Raw genomic sequence first — 21,966 nt, forward strand, 5'->3', positions numbered from 1 at the left:
GAATCTGCCACATGGGCTAGTTGTGGTGGTGGGTATTCAATTATTTTAGCAACTTCAGATTCTCATTTGATCTTTTTCCAAAGGGGGCTCGCCTTGTCCCCTTCTATGGAGAACATGCAGCTTTTGCCTCATACCCCAAATGGACAGAAGCGACTTCCTAGCCCAGGTGGCACAGTGGTTAGAGTACAGTATTGCAGGCTACTTCAGCTGACTGCTAGCTGCAGTTTGGCAGTTCAAATCTCACCGGCTCAAGGTTGACTTAGCCTTCTGAGGTGGGTAAAATGAGGACCCAGATTGTCGGGGGCAATATGCTGACTCTGTAAACCGCTTAGGGCTTTAAAAGCACTATGAAGCGGTATATAAGTCTAAGTACTATTGCTATTTGAAAAGAAATGGGAAAAATGCATTATAAGATAATTTTTAACAGAGTAAACAATTATATTATGAGCCAAACAATTATTCTTATACTATGAGGATCAAATGGACTGTATGGTCTAGGGAACAGAAATGAAACACAACCATTTATTAATTTACAATCCAATTGTACAATCCAATCCAATTGTTTATTCATTGCTAACACATTAAGCAACCAAAACAAAATGACAAATGACAAAATGATGCCTACAAACATGGGCATTGCCAGATGGAGAAACAGAAATCAAACTGATTATATTGTTGGTGCAAGGGGGTGAACAGCTCAGTTATAATAGCAAAGACATGGCTGTGGAACAGATTACAAAGTGCTCATGTACAAATTCAAGTCAAGCTAAAGTGGAAGAACGAAGTCAACAAAGTGATATGATCTTGAGCACATGCCCACCATGTTCAGAAGTCCTGAATCTCATTGACAGGGAGTCAGAGGAACTGAGGAATGAAATAAAAAAAAGTTTGAATGTGAAAAAAGAAGGGGGAGGGGGAGGGGGAAGAGGAGGAGGAAGAAGAGGGGGAGAAGGAGGAATAGTAATGTGTAGAGCAAGATATTTATTACACAATGCTATACCGTAAGCTTTCTGTAAAATCAAATGTTCATTCAACCAGACACTGATTTAAATTCTTTTCTGGCTTTGTAAAATAATATACTGAATTGTAAACGAATAGACTGGGTTCATGCAATAAGACACATACACACACACATAACTTGGGGTGCCAAAGGTCATCATCTGTCCATATATAAGCAGTATGACAAAAGACTAAAGCTGTGTGAAATTGTGACACAATCCTTGCCTGTGACAGTTGCAGTCCAGATTTAGATAATGTCATCCACAAATTCACACAATAGGTCTGTCAGTGACAAACTTTCATTGTAAAGTGCATTATTATTTCTACACGTGGTTTTTTTTAAGACACATTTTGTTCATTCTTATCAGACAACAGGGAACTTGCTTCTGATCTTTTTCTAGATTTGACGTCTCCTGCAATGTACCAACTTTTTCTAGAGCATAGAAGTAGAAATATGGGGTAATGGGTGCGATGCGGGGGATTTGGCCAGACCATTATATGAGATCATTTAAAATTGTTTAGAAGCTAGAAAACGTTGTTTGAGCCATTCTGTTACACTTCATTACTGAGATCTATAAACCACAATGGTTAAGATCATGCAACAAACTAAACCATGTGGAAAGAAGCAACATTTTGACTTAGTGCAATTTGTCCACAAAGCAACTGAGAAGCAGATGGAGCACAGGGGAGTTCAGAGAGAAAGATGGATCGATTGAAACAAATTTCAGAAGGTGGATGGATGAGTAGCTTCTCTTGGTTTGTACGGCAGCCCATACTTCCATCCTTTTGTATAACATCATCTTTGGGAGAATATAGTACCACTCTATTACAAAGGCATCAATAAGATCAGAGCCCTGAAGTTTCACTTCTACAATTCCATTTCCTGAGGTCATGTTAATAATTTCATTAATTTGTGAAAGTTTCCCAGGCTCTCTCAGGAAAAAAGCTTATCAGACCTTTATTAGGACAATCCAATCCTCTCGAATTCCTGAAATTGAATCGCACAAAATCGCACAAAAATTTATTTACTTTCTTAAGACACAAGACTTTCTGTTTCCAACCAGGCCGGAAATGACAGAGGAGCCTTCTCAGTTTAGCACTTCCGCTTCCCAGTAACAAAAAGGAAAGACGGGTCCTTGGTGTTCTCTGAGCTTGCTTGTTTCATTATGCAAAGTAGGTGACTAAACTAGGTAAAAAGGGGGGGAAAGGGACAAGAGAAGTAAAGGACAAAGAAAAGATGGACGGAATGTGAGGAAAGGATTCCTGATGTAAACTGTCTATTTTCACAATTTCATTCTTCAGCAAACTCTCTGGATCTGAATTATTCAAATTCTAAATTTGATTTGCTTGTGTATGAAAACCAAGGGATGTATTTTAGCCACCTAAATTCAAAATGGAAGTCCTACTAATTTAGGAATACATGGGATGGAATCACTTCCAGAACTCTGAGGAATTTGCAATTTTCAGCAGGTGGTTTGTTACAGATTTCAGGGGAAGAAAGCAGAAGACAAGATCCTGAATCAAACAAAAGGTAATTTGTCAGTGTCGGCTCTTTCCCCATGGGCTTGTTGTTTTGTGCTCTACTCGCATATATGGCAGCTTGGTTTTAGAACAAAAGTAAACCTAACACTAAAATGAAGACCTTGGGAATGGGAGCAGGAGCTTCTGGAAACTTTTTCAAAATGTATACTTTAACAGCACAACTGAAGAGCGTGCAATTCTATATAAACTGAAATGATCTGTGTATCCCAATTCCATTATCATGGTATCTTTTCCTTTATAAGAAAAAAAAATCTATTCAGTGGAGAAGATCCATTTTTCTGTGCCCCATTCTCTGCAATTATTACTTAATTATATACAAGCAGAATTAAAAGAAACAAAAAATTAAAACACACATCACCCTAGCCTGGTGTTATGCACTGACACCAGCTGAATTAACAATCGGAGGGTCAACGTTTGCAAAAGTAAGGACAAAGCTTACAAGCTTTTGGATCCAGCTAGCAACAATGTGCACCTCAGGATAACTTTAAACAGTTGCAATTAACAGGCTAAGACAAAGGATTAAAATTAAAAAATGAATCATGTGGCGCTTGCAGCTTGCTTGTAGAACAGCAGTAAGCCAACTTAATCCATTTTAATTCAGAGAAGGAGCAAAAAACAAACCAACAACCACCCAACATCTCTTGGTGCAAATGAAATAGATTTGGGGAGGAGGGGGTCGAGTTCAGCTCCTGAGAAAGTGCGATACACTCACCTGTGACAATTCTTTTCGGGAATAATAAAGTAAGGGAAGTCTCTTAAGAACTCTGAGTGACTCCGCAAGGTCCCGAGAGATCAGGTGTCAGAGTTGTCTATCAGATGCCTGAAAAGAAAAAAAAAGAGGAAGCATTAACGCACTGCTATTGTGAGACAGTTGTCATTGACTGATCAGGCTTTTTAAGCAAGCTTTCACAGTCAATGAAACCACCTGAATAGATGAAAGCCAGACAGCTCCTGACAAACAAGGGACTGTGGAATATTCATTGTGCATCTGTGAGGGAAAGATTAATGTATTAGAAATTAAAATGGGACCAGGACGTATGATCTTGCTCTAACACTTGGCCAGACCTGTGTCACCCATTGCTAGTGCCTGAAGTCGACAGACAATTCTGCCAGGGTAACTGAGAATCATTAAGCGTCCTGCTATTGTGTGTGGTGAATAATAAAACTTTCCCCCATTCTTCGCCTGGAACCGACAATGAATAATTCGGGAGCTATTTGCAATGTTAACAGCACCTATCTTGCCCATCCATTCCGTTACGATAAGGAAATATGCATTTCAACAGTCTGTACAGATACGGATTCGCAGGCATTTCAAAGGACACCTGTCACTCAAGTGAAGGACCTGTCAGTCTCCAGTGTGTGAGGGTGCCAAGAATATGGCCCAAAAAGATTATCTAGAGTTTATTTCTTTTCCCCTACCCAACTCCGATTATAACGTTGTTACATTTACCATGGACTGACAAGCGATTTACACTCAGAGCCGTTATGTATTTAAAGCTGAAGATACAGGAGGGAGGGGAAGAAGGAGTCCTCTTCTTAGTCTCCTCAATCCTAGGGGTCTACAAGGACCAAACACATCATCACAAACATGCTCAAATCTACGCTGGGTGTCATTTTACAATACATCAAGATCATTTAATCCATGGGGGAACACCAAAGGTGCCAGTGGCCAAACTGTGTAATTCTGGGGGGGGAGGGGGTTCAGAACCCTAAAAGACTAAGGGGTAGGAAGAAGCAGTTCAAGAGGACAGTTCTGAAACTTCAGTGACCTTGGCAAAGACAATCAATGGAGCAGGAGGCTGAGAGAGAAAGAATGACATCTATCATGGAATCCTCTTTGCTACTATTGTTTTTCAACTAGAAGTTAGGCAAAATAACCCTCCAGATTTTGGAGCTAAAATTATCATAAACTGCAGGTATCACAGCGAACAGTCTGTAATTCTGAGAGTTGTAATGCAAAATCTTTGGAGGTATCATTTCTTTTTTCAGCACTTTGCCCAATTTAAACATTCAGAAGGGCATGAAGTTTTTACCAATAACAACATCTCAAAGGAGACAGACAGATGATAGATAGATTATAGATGATGGATGGATGGATGGATGGATGGATGGATGGATGGATGGATGATAGATAGATAGATAGATAGATAGATAGATAGATAGATAATAGATGATAGATAGATAGATGATAGATAGATATAGATGATAAATAAATAAATAATAACTTTATTGTCATTGTATGTGTATACACAGTATACCCATACAACGAAATTCACTTAACACCCAAAGACCAGGTCCAACACACATAATAATCCCCAAACACACTCCCACCCACCACAATTCTCCACCCCTAAACCATCCAAACATCCACACAACAGACCAAGTAATGCTGTCCAACAGCTTACTGATGGTGGCCCTTTAGTTCATTGTTGAGTGCAATTATAGTTCTGGAACTATAGATAGATAGACAGACAGACAGACAGACAGACAGACAGACAGACAGACAGACAGACAGACAGACAGTATATTGTTCATAAAAGAATTTAGGGAATCTGGTTTTCTAATTTAGAAAATGTATGGCTTTTCAATTGTTACTTTTCTTGTTTTTCTTCCAACTCTATAAATCTCTTTCTCTTGTATGATTTTACTAAGTTATTATTTCACTAATAATAATATTTATTCTTTTATGGTAAAGTCCACTGTAAGGCATATAGTACATTCTGATAGTCTGTCACTGAAGCCTGAATAGATACCTTCCTACTTCTCTTCATCAAATTTACTGGTTCTCAGTTTGCTGACTTCCAGATAATTTAAATGTTGGCTTCCATAAATCTTCTGCCTCCCAACCCGGCTGGCTAGGAATTATAACTATTGAAACCCACTAATGCCAGAGAGCATCTAGTAGTTAGAAGAGGCTGCAGTGTTATCATGTTCCTGCTAAAGGGCTGCTATATTTTGATTTTGTCATCTAATGCAGGGGTCTCCAACCTTGGCAACTTTAAGACTTGTGGATTCTGGGAGTTGAAGTCCACAAGTCTTAAAGTTACCAAGGTTGGAGAGCCCTGATTTAATGTCACCCCCTTCTTGTTTTGGGAGGGTGGTATTATCGATATGATAACTTGCCATATATTAAACATGTTGTCTATAGTAGATGGCACCACCAAGCTGAGTTTTAAAATGAAGCAGGTTCAATCCTGGTTAGTATTTGTAATGGTTAAGATAAAGTGGTTCTAGTTTCTGTACTGTTGCCAATAAAATACAGGGCTCTAGTTTCTATATTGTTGCCAATAAAACTATGGAAACATGTACACAGAATCAACAGCACCCAGACTCAATGTGAGGTAGTTTTTATTGTCATCTTGTTAAGCATGCTACTGGTAATAATCTGCAATGGAAATTAGTGTGATTATAATTCAAAGTTTTTTTTCTATTTCATGGGGATTGATTAGCTATCTTGTGCCAAGACATAAATAAATATTATTTGCATGTAACCCACTGTGATGTTGCAGTGTTAGAAGTTTATTTTGGTATCATTAAAAATGAGTTGGAAATATTACTTCTTCAACTATTGCTACTACTACTACTATTAGTTGATTATTACTATCCCGACAGTATTATAAAATCAGTAAAGTCTTGTATAGATATTATGGCATAATAATTCTTGTTCAATGACTCTACTAACTTTATCACACATGGCACAATTGCCTGCATGATCCCCTTCAATCAATGGGGTTTTTGGGAAAATGTATATATAAGATCACTGATTGCATTGTTAAACTAAAGAAAAGGGTGAGACAATGGCTAGAGAAAGAGAAAGGAGGAACAATTTCCCAAAATAATAGCCACACAACATAATTTCCCGAGGAAAGCAACCTAAATTCTACACCTCAAATTTATTGGATTAATGAAATGAATCAGTGTGCAACTATGTAGTAGTCATTTAAGTTCAGCGAGAGAGCTTTAGTAAGGGAAGAAGCAAGCAACATAGCAGTTACTACCTACAATTAGTAGGTTTTAAATCCAGTCCTAAAGTGAAAATGAAGTGGTTAAACCCTCACAGGATGCGGGCACTGGGAAAGCTTGTTGACAGTATTTCTTAGATTAATGTTTTTCAACCTTGGCAGCTTTAAGGTATGTGGACTTCAACTCAGCCTTCCATCTTTTCGAGGTAGGTAAATTGAGGACCTGGATTGTGGGGGCAATAAGCCAACTTTATATAGAACAACACCGCTGGGGGGGGCGAAAGCCCTAATAAGCAGGTATAGACAAAAAAGTATGCAGGCTATTGCTATAATGCATTGTAAGCCACCCTGAGTCTACGGAGAAGGGCGACATATAAATTGGACAAATAAATAAATAAATAAATAAATAAATAAATAAATAAATAAATAAACAAACTCCCAGAATTCCCAAGCCATCATGCTGGAGAATTCTGGATACCCACACACCTGCAAGATGCCAAGTTTGAAAAACACTGGTTTGGACAGCTTAGGATTGGGTATGAAAACACCACTCAGAGGCTGCACTTGGTCCAGAATGGTGCAGAGGTCTTCACCACCATACAGAAATCCACAGAAGGCAATGATATCATTGTTGAGGTGAGTAATATATTCTCCATTCAACTTTCCAATCTGTGGGAGATATGTCCTCAATCCTCCACTTCCTGAGCTCCTACAATGTAAAACCAAGGAGCTTACTCCATGGGGATGCAATAAGTAGATCACATGAGAGCTCTTGGTTCACCACACCAGTCTGAGCGACATTAGGGATCTGGTACATTGATGCTTCCTATCCCAGTCAAGCCTTACAGGTAGGGCGCTAACGCACAGCATGTGAAATATTGTAAATCACACGATGTAACTGTAAAAACACAGGTGCAAGTTGTATCAAGTCATAATCTAGGTTTTGATTTATATCTATCTCAAGTGCAGTCAGCCACAGAGATGACCTTGGAGAAACTACTGTGTGCGGTAGTTTTAAGCCTGGAAAATGAATAAAGGATTAGAATAAATTCAATCTGACTCTATGTATATATATATATGCACCAAGACAAATTCCTTGTGTGTCCAATCATACTTGGCCAATAAAAAATTCTGTTCTGTTCTGTTCTGTTCTGTTCTGTTCTATTCTATTCTATTCTATTCTATTCTATTCTATTCTATTCTATTCTATTCTATTCTATTCTATTCTTTCTAGAAACCAGAGGAAGAAAAGGAAAGCGTACAGGATTTCAAGATTCTGTAACTATAGTCCATATGAATCTGTTTCCTGATTGATTGATTGATTGATTGATTGATTGATTTATCAGCAAGTGACTTGGCCAGCTTCAAAGCGCTGACACATCAGTGTGGCCACAGGCAAAATTACATTGTTTTAATTAGGAGGGTTAGGGCCAACTTCACACCGGGGGAGGGGGAAGGGGGGGGTAAGATGTTCCAGAGGACAGGAGCAACAGCAGAGGAGACCTTCCTCCTGGACCTCACCAGCTGGAATAATCGGTCTGACGGGATCTGCAGCATGCCTCTTCTGCTGGCCCAAGTGGTACAGGCCAATCCCAGTGGGGTGAGTGGCTCCCTCAAATAACCTGGACTCATGCCATGAAGGGCTTTAAAGGTGATCACCAACTGTGTAACACAGGGCTTGGTACTTTTGATAGGGGGTGAGAGGTCCAGCCCTTTTTAACTCTTTACTGTAACTAAAATTTGTTACAGAAAATGAACAAGTTCCACTGAAGACCACCAAAATGTACCCTACAAATCACAATTTACAAGAAAGAGATAAAAACTACTGGATTTTCAAGTAGAATTTGATGATGATTAAAAAAAAGCATACAAATAATGTACCCAAAGAATGTGGACTATTCTTTTCTTTTCCTTACTATCTTTTTTTCATGGGGGAATGTCTTTTTTTTCACACTGTCTTTTTAAAAATATATTCTTCTTAGGTTTTTTTATTAAGTTTTATCTGTTTAATATAATTCTTAATAAAATTACTGTGGGGAAAAAGTCCCAAATTTATAAATTCCTTGTGCTTCTATATATCTTTCTCTTGAAAGTCAACAACAAATATTTATTTGTGCGCTAATCAATTTTTTTAAAGCTTGGGTTCTTCCTGTATTCTGATTGGCTATTATCTTTATCTTTTTGATCTCTCCAGTGCCACTTCTCATAACAATATACACATTATTGCAATTTTCGAAAACAGCAAGTGTCTTTGGCAGCTAATTTGTTCATCAGAGAGCATATTGGAAAAATGATCCCTTTTAAAACCCTGGAACACTCAAGTTTAATAGAATATTAAAGCAAGCCAGGATCCCACTAAATTGTGACATAAAATTAGCTTTTTTTTTTTTTCTATAATAGAAAAAGTGAGGCAATTAAATGTGGGGTCTGGAGTTTGAAATTTTTTTAAATAATTCTTTCAGTTTAAAATAAATTTTGTAGAAAAAAATGTTTTATACTTGGGGAAATAGTTTTTGACATTTTAGGGAAGAGAGAAAGAACAATGGACCGTTTACAGGTCTACACAGTAGATTAATGAGTCTAATTGAGTCTGTAGGGAAATGTTTCAGTTTAACTACTGGAACTAATTTATACATTCACTACATCGTAATAAGTCAATTTAAGTTTCTAGAAATAAAACTGGATATCCTGGGTATAGATTTGAACTATAAATTTCTGCAAGAAAAGAGTCTGTGTTCATTATACATTGTAAAATTACCATATGGACCTGTCAACACTTCTTAGCACAGCTTTGTAATAATGTCATTCAGTTTAACATTGTAATGTGCCAACTGAATTAATGCATATGACAAAATGAAGGCTTCCCTAGCACTAGTTTTAAAGGAAGTTTGGAACTTTATATTGGTACCATGCTGAAGAAAGTATGTGTTTATAAAACCAATGTCCACTCTTCATGCATGGTTTGTGGAAAGGAGTATAGAGTTAGTTTCCTGTTGTCCACTTTAGAAATGTCTATTGTTATTTTAGGATAGGCCTTAGAAAGCATCTGGCCTGCAGTGTATCCAAGCCAGAACATTCAAAGCTTTCCATTATAAAAAATATTCAAATGCTATGGTGTATCTCAGGCCCGCGGGGCCCCCCTGGAAACAGCGGACTGGCCTGCAGTGCCTCTGCCAGTGAAAACAGAGCTCAGGAGGGCCATATGTGGTCCTCCCAAGCTCCATTTTCCCTGGCAGAGAGTTGCAGGAGGCCATCACAGCTGAAAACGAAGCTCATGAGGGCTGCATACGGCTCTTCTCAGCTCTGTTTTCTCTGACAGAGGGTTGCAGGAGGCTGTCGCAGTCAGAAATAGAGCTCGGGAGCCCATTTTCACTAGCAGAGCACTCGGGCCACCAAAGGTGCCCCTGACATGAGTGACGTTGAACTGGCCACACCCACTCTGGCCATGCCCACTTTGGCCCACCAAGGTCAAACACAACTCTGATGCGGCCCTCAATGAAATCAAGTTTGACACCCCTGATCAGAGGTGGGTTTCAGCAGGTTCTGACCAGTTCTGGAGAACAAGTAGTGGAAATTTTGAGTAGTTCGGAGAACCGGTAGTAAAAATGCTGACTGGCCCCACCCCCATCTATTCTCTGCCTCCCAAGTCCCAGCTGATTGGGAGGAAATGAGGATTTTGCAGTATCCTTCCCCTGCCACGCCCACCAAGCGACGCCCACCAAGCTATGCCACGCCCACCAAGCCACGCCCACAGAACCAGTAGTAAAAAATTTTGAAACCCACCACTGCCCCTGATGTATCTATACTTAAAAGATCAGAATCATCCAAGGCATGTGGCACTCTGTGGAAGTGAAAGCTGAACTCTGAAGAAGCATCATAGGAAAAAAGTTGTTGGAGAATATGGTGGATAGCCAAGAAAACAAGCAAATGGATTATCAGACAAATCAACTCAAAAGTCCTCACTCAAGTTATGAATGAATGACCAGGCTCAAATTATCTTTCTTCAAACACATTATTCAAAGACATAGCTTCTCTGGAGAAGGTCTAATGCTGGAAAAAGTGGAAAGAAGAGGGTGATCACCAGCAAGAGGGGCAAACTCAAGTACTGTTTGCGTTGGAAGACCTGAAAGACCTGGTTAGGAACAGATCATCATGGAGAAACTCTGTCTATATGGTTGCTGGGAATTGACAACTTCATGACACATAACCAATCATTGCATAAACGAGATACTATCTTCATGGGACAAAACTGATCTCTTGCAATAGGAAGTCATCTATGAATACGAATACTTCAAGAACTTTATTGTAAAATGGAATAATATAGGTTATTTTAAAAGAATCTCAGATTTACTGAATTTGAAATGTACCTTTTACACTGGAAATTACAACCTATGCAGCTAAGAGTTGTGTCCTAGGAATATAAAAATAAAGCTAAATAAAATTATCCTTATCTCTTAACTTACTCTTATCTCTTAACTAAGGTAATCTTCATAAATTCTCTCATAGAAAGATGGGACTCAGTTACATTTCCTTATGTATAAAATTCCCAAGGCAAGTTGTTGTTAGGGAAAAGATCTGCCCCAGAATCAGTGGTGGGTTTCAAAATTTTTTACTACCGGTTCTGTGGGTGTGGCTTGGTGGGCGTGGCAGGGGAAGGATACTGTAAAATCTCCATTCCCACCCCACTCCAGGGGAAGGTTACTGCAAAATCCTCATTTCCTCCCAATCAATTGGGACTCGGGAGGTGGAGAATAGATGGGGGCCGGGCCAGTCAGAATTTCTAAAACCGGTTCTCCTAACTATTCGAAATTTCCACTACCGGTTCTCCAGAACTGGTCAGAACCTGCTGAAATCCACCTCTACACTCAATCTGTGAAAATGAAACTGCGGACAAGTTTTCATGTAAGGATCTTGGAGCAAAAGGAAATATATTGTGGTGTTATAACTGTTCAATGCATTTTGAAATCGTCTTTTGAGACTGAAGTCTTCCTGCAAGCAGCTGATAATGTACGTCATACAATTTTGTATCACCATTTAATTTCATCCAATCATAAGTCAAGGGGGAATTCCTGAATTTCCCCTCATCCACCACAGTGTGCTTACAGCCCCTCCTTCAGGTATATGAGGAGTCTGTGGTTTCATCCAATAGTACAAAAGACAATTTTGCTGCCTAGAATTAGGATAGTATCACTTCATACACGCCAAGTTCTCACATTGCCTAAAGCACAGTATTGTTTTAACTGTAGTTTGTTCAATAAGCTCACAGTTACCTAGGACACATTGCATTAAGCCATAGAAACAGAGTTTCCAACAACCATGTTCTGATCTTTCCTGGCAAATCCAAACTGAAGAAACCATGTGATGCCTTAGTGTGATGCATGAACTAGCAAGAACATTAGACTGAAAATGCCTTCTCCCAATCCAGCAGAGTCAGAACAAAAGCTAAATTCTATTTCATTTATGTGGTATATAGGGGGTGCAATGGCTCAGCAGTTAAAGATGCTGAGCTTGTCAGCTGGAGAATTGACAGCCCAGGTTCAAGACCCAAGCTCCGTGCAATGGGATTAGCTCAGGGGTGAAATCCAGCAGGTTCTGACAGGTTCTGGAGAACTAGTAGCGGAAATTTTGAGCAGTTCGGAGAACCGGTAGTGGAAATTTTGAGTAGTTCAGAGAACCGGCAAATACCACCTCTGGCTGGCCCCAGAGTGGGGTGGGAATGGAGATTTTGCAACATCCTTCCCCCAGGAGTGGGGAGGGAATGGGGATTTTGCAGTATCCTTCCCCCAGGAATGGGGAAGGAATGGGGATTTTGTAGTATTTTTCCCCCAGGAATGGGGAGGGAATGGGGATTTTGCAGTATCCTTCCCCTGGAGTTGGGTGGGAATAGAGATTTTGCAATATCCTTCCCCCAGGAGTGGGAAGAGAATGGAGATTTTGCAGTATCCTTCCCCTGCCATGCCCAAGTCACGCCCACCAAGCCACACCACGCCCACCAAACCACGCCCACAGAACCGGTAGTAAAAAAAAATGGATTTCACCATTGAGTTAGCTCCTGTTACTTGCCCCACCTACTGCCCACCTAGCAGTTTGAAAGCATGCAAATGCAAGTAGATTAATAGGTGCCACTTTGGTAGTAAGGTAACAGTGTTTTGTGCATGTTTGGCGTATATCCATGCTGGCCATATGACCATGGAAATTGTCTTTGGACAATGCTTGCTCCCTTGGCCAAGAAACAGAGATGAACACCGTGCCCTAGAATCAAACACAACTGACAGGGAAACCTTTATCTTATATATAGCTACATAGGAACCTTGATGGTGCAGTGATTAGAATGCAGTAACTACCTTTTTACAACCCTGTAATCCCTTAATGTGAGGTAGAGTCGGGGCGACTGGATGAAACTGAGCATTTACTGAGCAGATGCCCTTCCTGACACCATGTGGAGTTTGCAGATTTTTTTTTTCTTTGCGCCCTAGGAGAAAACATCTGCCACTACCTAGGATTGAACTCTCACACAATGCAGTAATTGCAGGCTAACTCTGCTCACAGTTTGAAATTCAATCCTGATGGAGGCTCAAGGTTGACTCAGCCTTCGTCCTTCCTAGGTCGGTAAAATCGGGATCCAGATTGTTGGGGGCAATATTGTTGACATTTGAAAAGCTCTTAGAGAGTGCTGTCAAGCACTATGGAGCAGTTTATAAATCTAAATGCTATTGTTACTATATATGTCAGACTTTTTTCCCTTCTGCCACAGTTAGTGCAACATCTTTGTACCAGTAGCTCCAGATATTTGCAACCTCTACTCACATTGAGGCTGAAGCTATGTTTTGTCCTCTGCCCAGTGGCTCAGTTGAAACTGCACAGAAACTGCTAATGCAGAAGATTCAAGTTCACATTGGTGGAAATTCACACTAGCCACTGATCCTCCTAGCTCCTATCAGCTACAGATAAGCCTTCCATTTAGAGGTGGGTTTCAGCAGGTTCTGACCAGTTCTGGAGAACCGGTAGCAGAAATTTTGAGTAGTTTGGAGAACCGGTAGTAAAAATTCTGACTGGCCCCGCCCCCATCTATTCTCTGCCTCCCAAGTCCCAGCTGATAGGGAGGAAATGGGGATTTTGCAGTATCCTTCCCCTGCCATGCCCACCAAGCCATGCCCACCAAGCCACACCTACAGAACCGGTAGTAAAAAATTTTGAAACCCACCACTGCTTCCATTCACTAACCACAGTTGCCTGGCAGCCATATCTCTCCTTCAGCTATATTGCTTCCAAGGCCTCTGCTACAGGGATGGGCAAAATACTATATACATTTTGGTGGTGGCTCCTTTCCTCCCCATTGTCCCAAAGGTGCTTTTTTAAGAGGCAACTGGACTTTCTGTTTTTTCTTTGAAGACGTTTCACTTCTCATCCAAGAAGCTTCCTCATTGCTTTGACCATTCTGCTCTTGTCATAGTAGTCATTTGTCACGAAAGGTGCAGAGCAGTGGTGAAATTCAAATTCTTTTACTACCGGTTCTGAGGGCATGGCTTGGTGGGTGTGGTTTGGCTTGGTGGGCGTGGCTTGGTGGGCATGGCAGGGGAAAGATACTGCAAAATCCCCATTCCCTCCCCAGTCCTGGGGGAAGGATATTGCAAAATCTCCATTCCCATCCCACTCTGGGACCAGCTAGAGGTGGTATTTGCCGGTTCTCCGAACTACTCAAAATTTCTGCTACCGGTTCTCCAGAACCTGTCAGAACCTGCTGGATTTCACCCCTGATGCAGAGACTTGTTTAATAAATGCAGAGATTGCCAACAGCCATGTCTCTTTAAATCAGACTCTCGTAATTTGTGCTCTCCTCCTCAACCCATGCATGGGGACATTCTGGCTGGGAATGATGGGAAGTACTCTTCCAACTCATCTGGAGAGTGCCAGGTTGGGGGAGGTTGCTTCAGCTCGCTTCTTTTCTTTCTCCTACAGGTGCTGAATTGCCAAGCTGGCCATTAAACTGAGCTACATTGGGAAGTGGCCTGTGGTCTGGCATCAAAGGCTGTTGAATGAAAACAAATGGGAAACTCCCACTGGGTGTCCTTCTGCTCTATCTTCTGAGCTTTCCTGAATTATGGCCAACCGTAACTAGGCCAACATCGTTCCATTTTCCTCTTGTGGCCAAGAAAAAAAAAAGCCCCCGAAGTCGGCAGGCGGATTCCTAGTCATTCAGTAGGCTTGGATCCCTTTATGAGCATTTTCTATTATATGAAAGCACTATTGTGCAATATTTGACATTTCCTTTCATTATTTGCCCTCAACGTTGATTTTAGGATTCTGGCTGTAACTCACATTGTGGTCAATTATCCTGCAGGAGGATCTGCTACAGGAGGGCGGTAAGATTTTATATCTTGGGAAAACATGCCAATGTGCTTTGTGTTGACACAAAACTATAATAATATTAAGTGTTCATTGTATGAAACTCATTAAATACACAGTTAAGGATTAAACGTCTCATGAAACAGTGTATTTCCATGGGATGTGTGAAGCTGCATAAAAATTGTCTCCAGAAGCTTATGGAAAAAGCAATCTAGTATGTTTTTCTACAAATATTGTGTCTATGAGGCTATACTTAAGCTACATTCTCCAGCATTGCTCCAATTGCCTCCTAGGAAATCGATTTAGAGGGGGGCGAATTTCAGGTAATAATGCTCAAGTCTTTTGCAATCAGGAACAATGTCTCCAGAAGGAGAAGGGATCTTTTGGAGTGGAAGCAGGGAAAGAGAGATGGGAAAACAACAATGGTGGTGTTACATTGTCACAAATCCAAGATGTACTTATGGATCATGATCTAACGAGCAAGGCCAAGCAAAATCCACCTGCTTTGTATTATGCCTTCTCTGAAATTTTTCACTCCCCATTCCATTATGGAGTTATGTCTCAGTTTACATTTCCCTGTCCCATTTATGAATGATGCCATAAAAAATAGAACAGATTAAAACTGAGCCAAAAAGCTTAGCACTATTGCTAGAGGCTGGAGTTGGGTGGGAGCAGTGGTGGGATTCAAATAATTTAACAACCGGTTCTCTGCCCTAATGACCGGCTGGGTGGGCATGGCCAGGGGGTGTGACAGGCAGCACTCAGCCTCCTGCACCCCCCCCCCAGGAGCAAAAACGGGCCATGGGGGGCCCGCATCACACAAACACTGCACCTCATTTTGGGCCTAGTAGGCCTCCCTGCAGTTACCTGGGAGTCAAAATGGGGTACGTGGGGGCTCCTGGAAGGGGCGGGTGCGGGGCCAGCTAGCAATTTAACAACCGGTTCATTCAGACCAGCCAAACCAGCTGAATCCCACCACTGGGTGGGAGTGAGTGTTCCTGAGAGCAGGACTCTAACCTGAACAGTGAGGAGCAAAGCAAGTTTTATAACTTTAACAGGAGATTCGTTTACAAGAATTACATTATAAGAATAGGTAAAACCAACATTTAGCTAACAACATCCTATCAGGAGGAGAAACAAAGACATTCTGTGCACTGGATGTTTGGGAAGAAAGGCTGAAGGAAGTGACAATTATCAATCTCTTGGACAAAGACTAGTGACATAGTGACAAAAAAGAGAACACTGAATAAATCCTTTTCTGTGTCTACACCCTACTGCCCCCCTTGTACTCAATAGATCACATTGGAGAACCACTGCTATTAGATTTCCACCCCCAACTGCGTTAGAAACGGGGCGAAGGCCAGAAAATTGCTAATTTATTAGATTGATATGTTAATAATACCTAGTTTCAGTTACATAGATCTCTTGAAGCCATATTCTATTGTTCCGATATGTGCTGGTAGAGCAGTGGTGAAATCCAAATTTTTCTACTACCAGTTCTGTGGGCATGGCAGGGGAAGGATACTGTAAAATCTCCATTCCCACCTCACTCCAGAGGAAGCATACTGCAAAATCCCCATTCCCTCCCCACTCCTGGGGGAAGGATATTGCAAAATCTCCATTCCCACCCCACTCTGGGGCCAGCCAGAGGTGGTATTTACTGGTTCTCCGAACTGCTCAAAATTTCCGCTATTGGTTCTCCAGAACCTGTCAAAACCTGCTGGATTTCACCCCTGTGGTAGAGGAAGTATTGCTTAACGCATTGTAAGCCGCCCTGAGTCTCCGGAGAAGGGCGGCATATAAATCAAATTAAAAAAAAAAAAAGTATCTTCAGTGCATCTGGAAAGCAGCAGTTGGAAGAATGTGGTTCTACCCCAAACAAGTTTCTGAATCATTCCAATTAAGCATCCAAAACAAGGGCTTTATTCTGTTAGCAGAAGGCAAATATACGAACTGTTGGTGATAACGTGATAGATGATAGTGTTAGGTAGCAGAAAAGGGGCACTGATAATATCAATGCCACTCAGAAGCCAATTTACTGTAATTTTGGAAGTTGGTAGGGAAAATGCATGAAAAATTGCTTCCTGTTCCCAGTAAAGTCCTTCTCCTTGAGAGCCATCATCCCTTTCAGATGTTGATTTGTGTAGTGAATAATTCTGAAAGTATCAATAGTCACATCTTCCCAATCACAGCTATACCGTCTTGATCATTCTTACAGAGCTGAGGTTTCACCTTTATGCAAATGACCACATAAAAATGCAATTTGATTGCTCCCAGCACAGAAGCCAGGTGGAAAGATGCTTCTTTCTGAATTAATCTTTGTTACTTTGGAAAATTATGGAAATAGGTGTGGAATTCTTAAGAAAATGCTTTCCCTATGCAGCTATTAGGACTGAAGTATGCATGCTTGCAGAAAATCTGGAGTCTTCTAGCACCATTTTCAACGAACAAATGTTACACCTTACTGGGGTGCAATCTCTTTGTGACGGAATCTCCAGTTAGACTAGAGCAGGGGTGTCAAACGGGCAGCCTGTAGGCCGGATGCGTCACGCGCAGGCCATGCCTACCTCAGCTCCGTGAAGGGAAAAAAACAATGCGAAACTTCACGTGACAGCAACGTGACGCCACAAATTTAACACCCGTGGACTAGAGGGAGGGGTCAAGAGTTTAGTGTCATTGCACTGCAGTAAACAACACAAGACAAATCTCTCCCAGAATCTTTGAAGCCTTATCTTGCCATTCCAAAGGGAATGTAGTCAGAATGACAAGATTCTTGTAAGATACCGGTAGCAATAAAACCACTGCTGAAACTCTTCACAAGTGCTTTTGGTTACTTTGCCTGACACCTATAGATCATACCAGGGGTGCTATCAGCAGGTTCTGACAGGGTCTGGAGAACCGGTAGTGGAAATTTTGAGTAATTCAGAGAACCGGCAAATACTACCTTTGGCTGGCCCCAGAGTGGGATGGGAATGGAGATTTTGCAATACTCTTCCCCTGGAGTGGGGTGGGAATGGAGATTTTGCAATATCCTTTCCCCAGGAATGGGGAGGAAATGGGGATTTTGAAGAATCCTTCCCCTGGAGTGGAGTGGGAATGGGGATTTTTGCAGTATTCTTCCCCTGCCACGCCCACCAAGCCACGCCCACAGAACCGGTAGTAAAAAAAAATGAATTCCACTACTGGATCATACCTACCTAGCTCACAACAGAAGTGTTATTCAGTCCCCTTCCTTTCCTATGTAATGGTTGCATTTAAATAGGGAAATCTGTGATTTGTTCAAGTTTATAGTTAGCTGGAATACAAGATTGGAATTCAGTTTATCTCTGGCTTGATTGGACCAACTACAATTTATAAAACCAACATTTCCCATTCTGGAGCCCAAATGGAAACTCTGGATCGTTTCAAACTGCAAACTTCATTGTGAAGAAAGGGAGATGTTTTGCCTCAAGCACCTTGTGTCATCCTACCCTTGTTGCTCTGGCCCTTTTAATCTATCCTCCCTTGATCAACATGCCTCATTAATGTCAATGAACATAGCCATTCATCACAGCTACTTAAATCCTAAAAGCCTCTTAATCCCGGTTTGGATGAAAAAGACTGAAAAATCTTAAAGTTCTCTGGGCAGCTCAGCTGTTGCAGGAATGTTTTGTTAGAAGATATAATGGATAGGCATCTCCAGTCTGTTGAGAACAGCTAAATATCTCATCACCACAATATAAAAGTCATTTTTTTTTTTATTTTCTAGAATTGAAAATAGAATTTTCAATTCTATTGAATTGAATTATAAGGTTATGTCATTAAAGTAAGCTGCTGCCAACAGTTCCAGAGATAGCAAATAACTCTTGGTCTTAGAAGCCTCTGAGAGCCTATGTTGTGACCCAGGCCCAAGTAGTTAGTATTAAATACAAACAGTTCGAAAACAGACTTTATTAGCTGAGAATTAACTCATTCTCAGCATAGTCCAAACTAAATTAAAGCAAATTCTTCAAAACACCATTCCTCAGTTTATCACTGACCTTGGGATAATTAAGCAAACTGCCAAAGGCTTTTCTTGGCAAAAGTACAGAAGCAGAAGATGCCAACAAGAAATGAATACAGTGAAACAAGAAGCAAATCTCTCAACGTTGTTTTCTGGCAAAGAGGCCAAGAGCCGTTGCTGGTCTTTTAAGCCTTATGGGAGGGGCCCTCTTGGCCCTACTCCCGAGTTGTCCTCTCTGCTTTAGCTGCTCCTGCCTTCTGGCAGCTCTTCTCATACGTGCATCAGGAACAGGCTCCTCCTGTTCCTCTGCCTCTCTACTGTCAGCCTCTGGAGGCTCTGAAGTCCACACATCACTCCCCGATGGCCCTGGCCCCATCTCTGCTCCGATGCAGAGCCCTCATCCGGGCCTTCCCCAGCCTCCAGGACTGGCCCCTGTTATTCCTCAGCCTCATCACTATCCGACTCCGCTGCCAGCTCCGCAGGCTGCTGGCGGACCACAACAGCCTATTGCTCTTTGCCTAACAGGCCCACTCCATCTTTTAAAGCTCCCTGTGATGGCATCTGCATCTGATGGCAGGGAAATCCACTGGTGAAAAAAGATTTGGGTTAAAAAAAAAAGTGTTTGCTTTTTTGGGTCATAAATTTCTCCATGTTCAGTTTTAATAAATGGACTGAATGGTGTTGATGTGAGAGAGGGAGAAAACCAGTGGTAGGTTGCTCCTGGTTCTGTCCGGTTCTTGAGAACTGGTAGTAAAAGCGGCGGGAGGCTCCGCCCACCCACCCAGACGTCATAAGCACACGCGCTCCCATTGCAAACTGGTAATAAAGATAAGTAGAACCCACCCTGGGAGAAAACATCCTACCTATATATTAGGAAAGCATGAATTCTCACTGACGTGCATATACTCAAGATGTTGAACACAACATCTGATTATTGAAGGTGCTGATATGAGGAAAGGCAATCTGTGGCAGCATCTTGTATAATGGTAAAAGCAGCCATTCACCAGGTGCAGCTTCTTCCCTTCATTTACCTTACTACATTTTCAAGCCAATAGGGACAATTCCTAAGGGGAAAATTCAGCCCGGGAGAAGACTACAACAGTTAAGGTAGACCTTACAACAGGGGTAGGTTCTACTTACCTTTACTACTGGTTCACATTGCGCCTCCGCGCGCTCTTCTGATCACCTATGATGACGTCCAGATCAGTGGGTGGAGCCTCCCACTGGTTTTACTACCGGTTCTTGCGAACCGGTCCGAACCAGGGGCAACCCACCACTGCCTTACAACTGTTTGTTTAGTGATTGTTTGAAGGTACAATGGCACTGAAAAAAGTAATTTTTGACCATTTTTCATGCTCACAACTGTTGCAGCACCCCCATGGTCATGTGATCAAAATTCAGATGCTTGACAACTGACTCATATTTATGACAGTTGCAATGTTGTGGGGTCAGGTGATCACCTTCTGTAAACTTCTGACAAGCAAAGTCAATGAGCAAGCTGGATTCACTTACCAACTATGTTACTAACTTAACAACTGCAGTGATTCACTTAACAACCGTAGCAGAAAAAGTTGCTAAATGGGGCAAAACTTAACAACTGTTTCACTTAGCAACATAAATGTTGGGCTCAATTGTTGTCGTAAGTTAAGTTAAGGACTATCTATAATCTTTAACCACCCCTTTCCTCCCTACAGGATCAGAAATGAATTCTAGAAGTGAAGGCCATTGTCTCTAAGCCTCTCTATTCTCCAGTCCAGAATCTCATGTGATGCAGCTACTGTAGCTGAGTTGCAAAAGTCTACATGACCCCTAGATGGCAGTCAATAGAAAAAAACCTACGTAATTCTTATTAATTAACCCAAGTGAAAGCAAAGCAAAACTCTCAAATACTGTATTTGTATGACAGTGGGAAGAAAGCAAATCAGAAAATTATATAATGTATCAATGAAAGAAAAACATTGTTTCAAGATCAAATCTGGGTCAGTCATGGGGATTAGAGGTTTACGCTCCTGAGCTTTCTGGTTCATTGTTTATATGAGAGAGAGGAGTGGAGAGAAAAGGAATAGAAAATTCTGCACACTGCTTGGTTTACTTATAGGGTGAATATGAAAGAGGAAAAGTGTTGTAGTATTTTGCCTAGATACCTATTGACATCCCTTCTCTTCCCTTCCCTTCCCCTCCCTTCCTTTTTTTCTTATTAGCTTTTGGAAGCATCCAGACAAAAAACTTTAACTTGGAATTATCAAAGAGCACACATTTCTAACACATAATAGGAAAGATAAGTATCATGTACTTTGCACCTTGATGTCACTATGATGGCCCAGCTACTGGGCCATAGCTGGACAGTATGAGGAGGGAAATCACATAAACCTCAACAGTGGTTTGTAGTTTGGTGAGTGAACATTTCACCTCTTTTTTTTAAAAATTGGAATAAGACTTTGAAGTGGAGGGTGCACCTAGTTTTAGGGATTTAAAAAAAAAAATTAAAAGCTATCTTCCATCACAGTCTTCCTTTCTTAGGGTATTTGAATTGACACCATGTTTCAAGAAAAAAAATCTCTTTTTCTTGCCTTGGGAGGCTGGTTTGACTCCTTCTTTTACAATTTTCCTCTGCTGAAGTTCTTTCCATTATTTTATTTTGTCTTTTGGACTCCATATGTTGAAATGGTTTGAGGGGCTGATCTTTTGTTATGCCAAATTTCAGGATCCTTGCCCAGGGCGAAACACAAGTTTTCCTAAAGAGATGCTGCAGAGCGAAGTCATGGAGGCTGATGAAGCTGATGAAGTCTACATGTAGGAAGTGATGCTAAGTGAGACTGGGATGAAAGGAAAGGCTCCGGTGCGGTTTCGGTTTTCCCAGCAGCACAAGGTGCTGCAAATTCATTGCTTTCTGTGAATGAGCACGCTTCTTAAGGGGGACGATACTTTTCATTAAGGTAAAGCTCCTTAAACCCCTTCTTAATTCTTTTCCTTGTGCCAGAAAGAAGCAGTTCTCTATACTTTTCACTATGAATGTTTACTAATGGATATGATACTGAAGATTTCCCTTAGGATGCAGCCTTAAGAACAGAATCGCTAAACAACTAAGATTCCTACTTCCGTGAATTAGCTGAATGAGCTAATCCTCGCAAACAG

General features: G+C 41.2%; 1 long non-coding RNA gene across 1 annotated transcript in view; it reads left to right on the forward strand.

Annotated features, from left to right (window-relative positions):
* Positions 1–21,104, forward strand: part of LOC117670347 (uncharacterized) — a 44,632-nt gene extending 23,528 nt beyond the window's left edge. Inside the window, exon 3 of the long non-coding RNA XR_015731123.1 lies at positions 21,033–21,104. This is a non-coding gene — a long non-coding RNA (uncharacterized LOC117670347). The remainder of the gene's footprint in view (positions 1–21,032) is intronic.
* Positions 21,105–21,966: the final 862 nt, after the last annotated feature.

Source organism: Pantherophis guttatus, chromosome 1 (assembly GCF_059756535.1).
Source record: "Pantherophis guttatus breed Tessera chromosome 1, ASM5975653v1, whole genome shotgun sequence".
NCBI lineage: Eukaryota > Metazoa > Chordata > Lepidosauria > Squamata > Colubridae > Pantherophis > Pantherophis guttatus.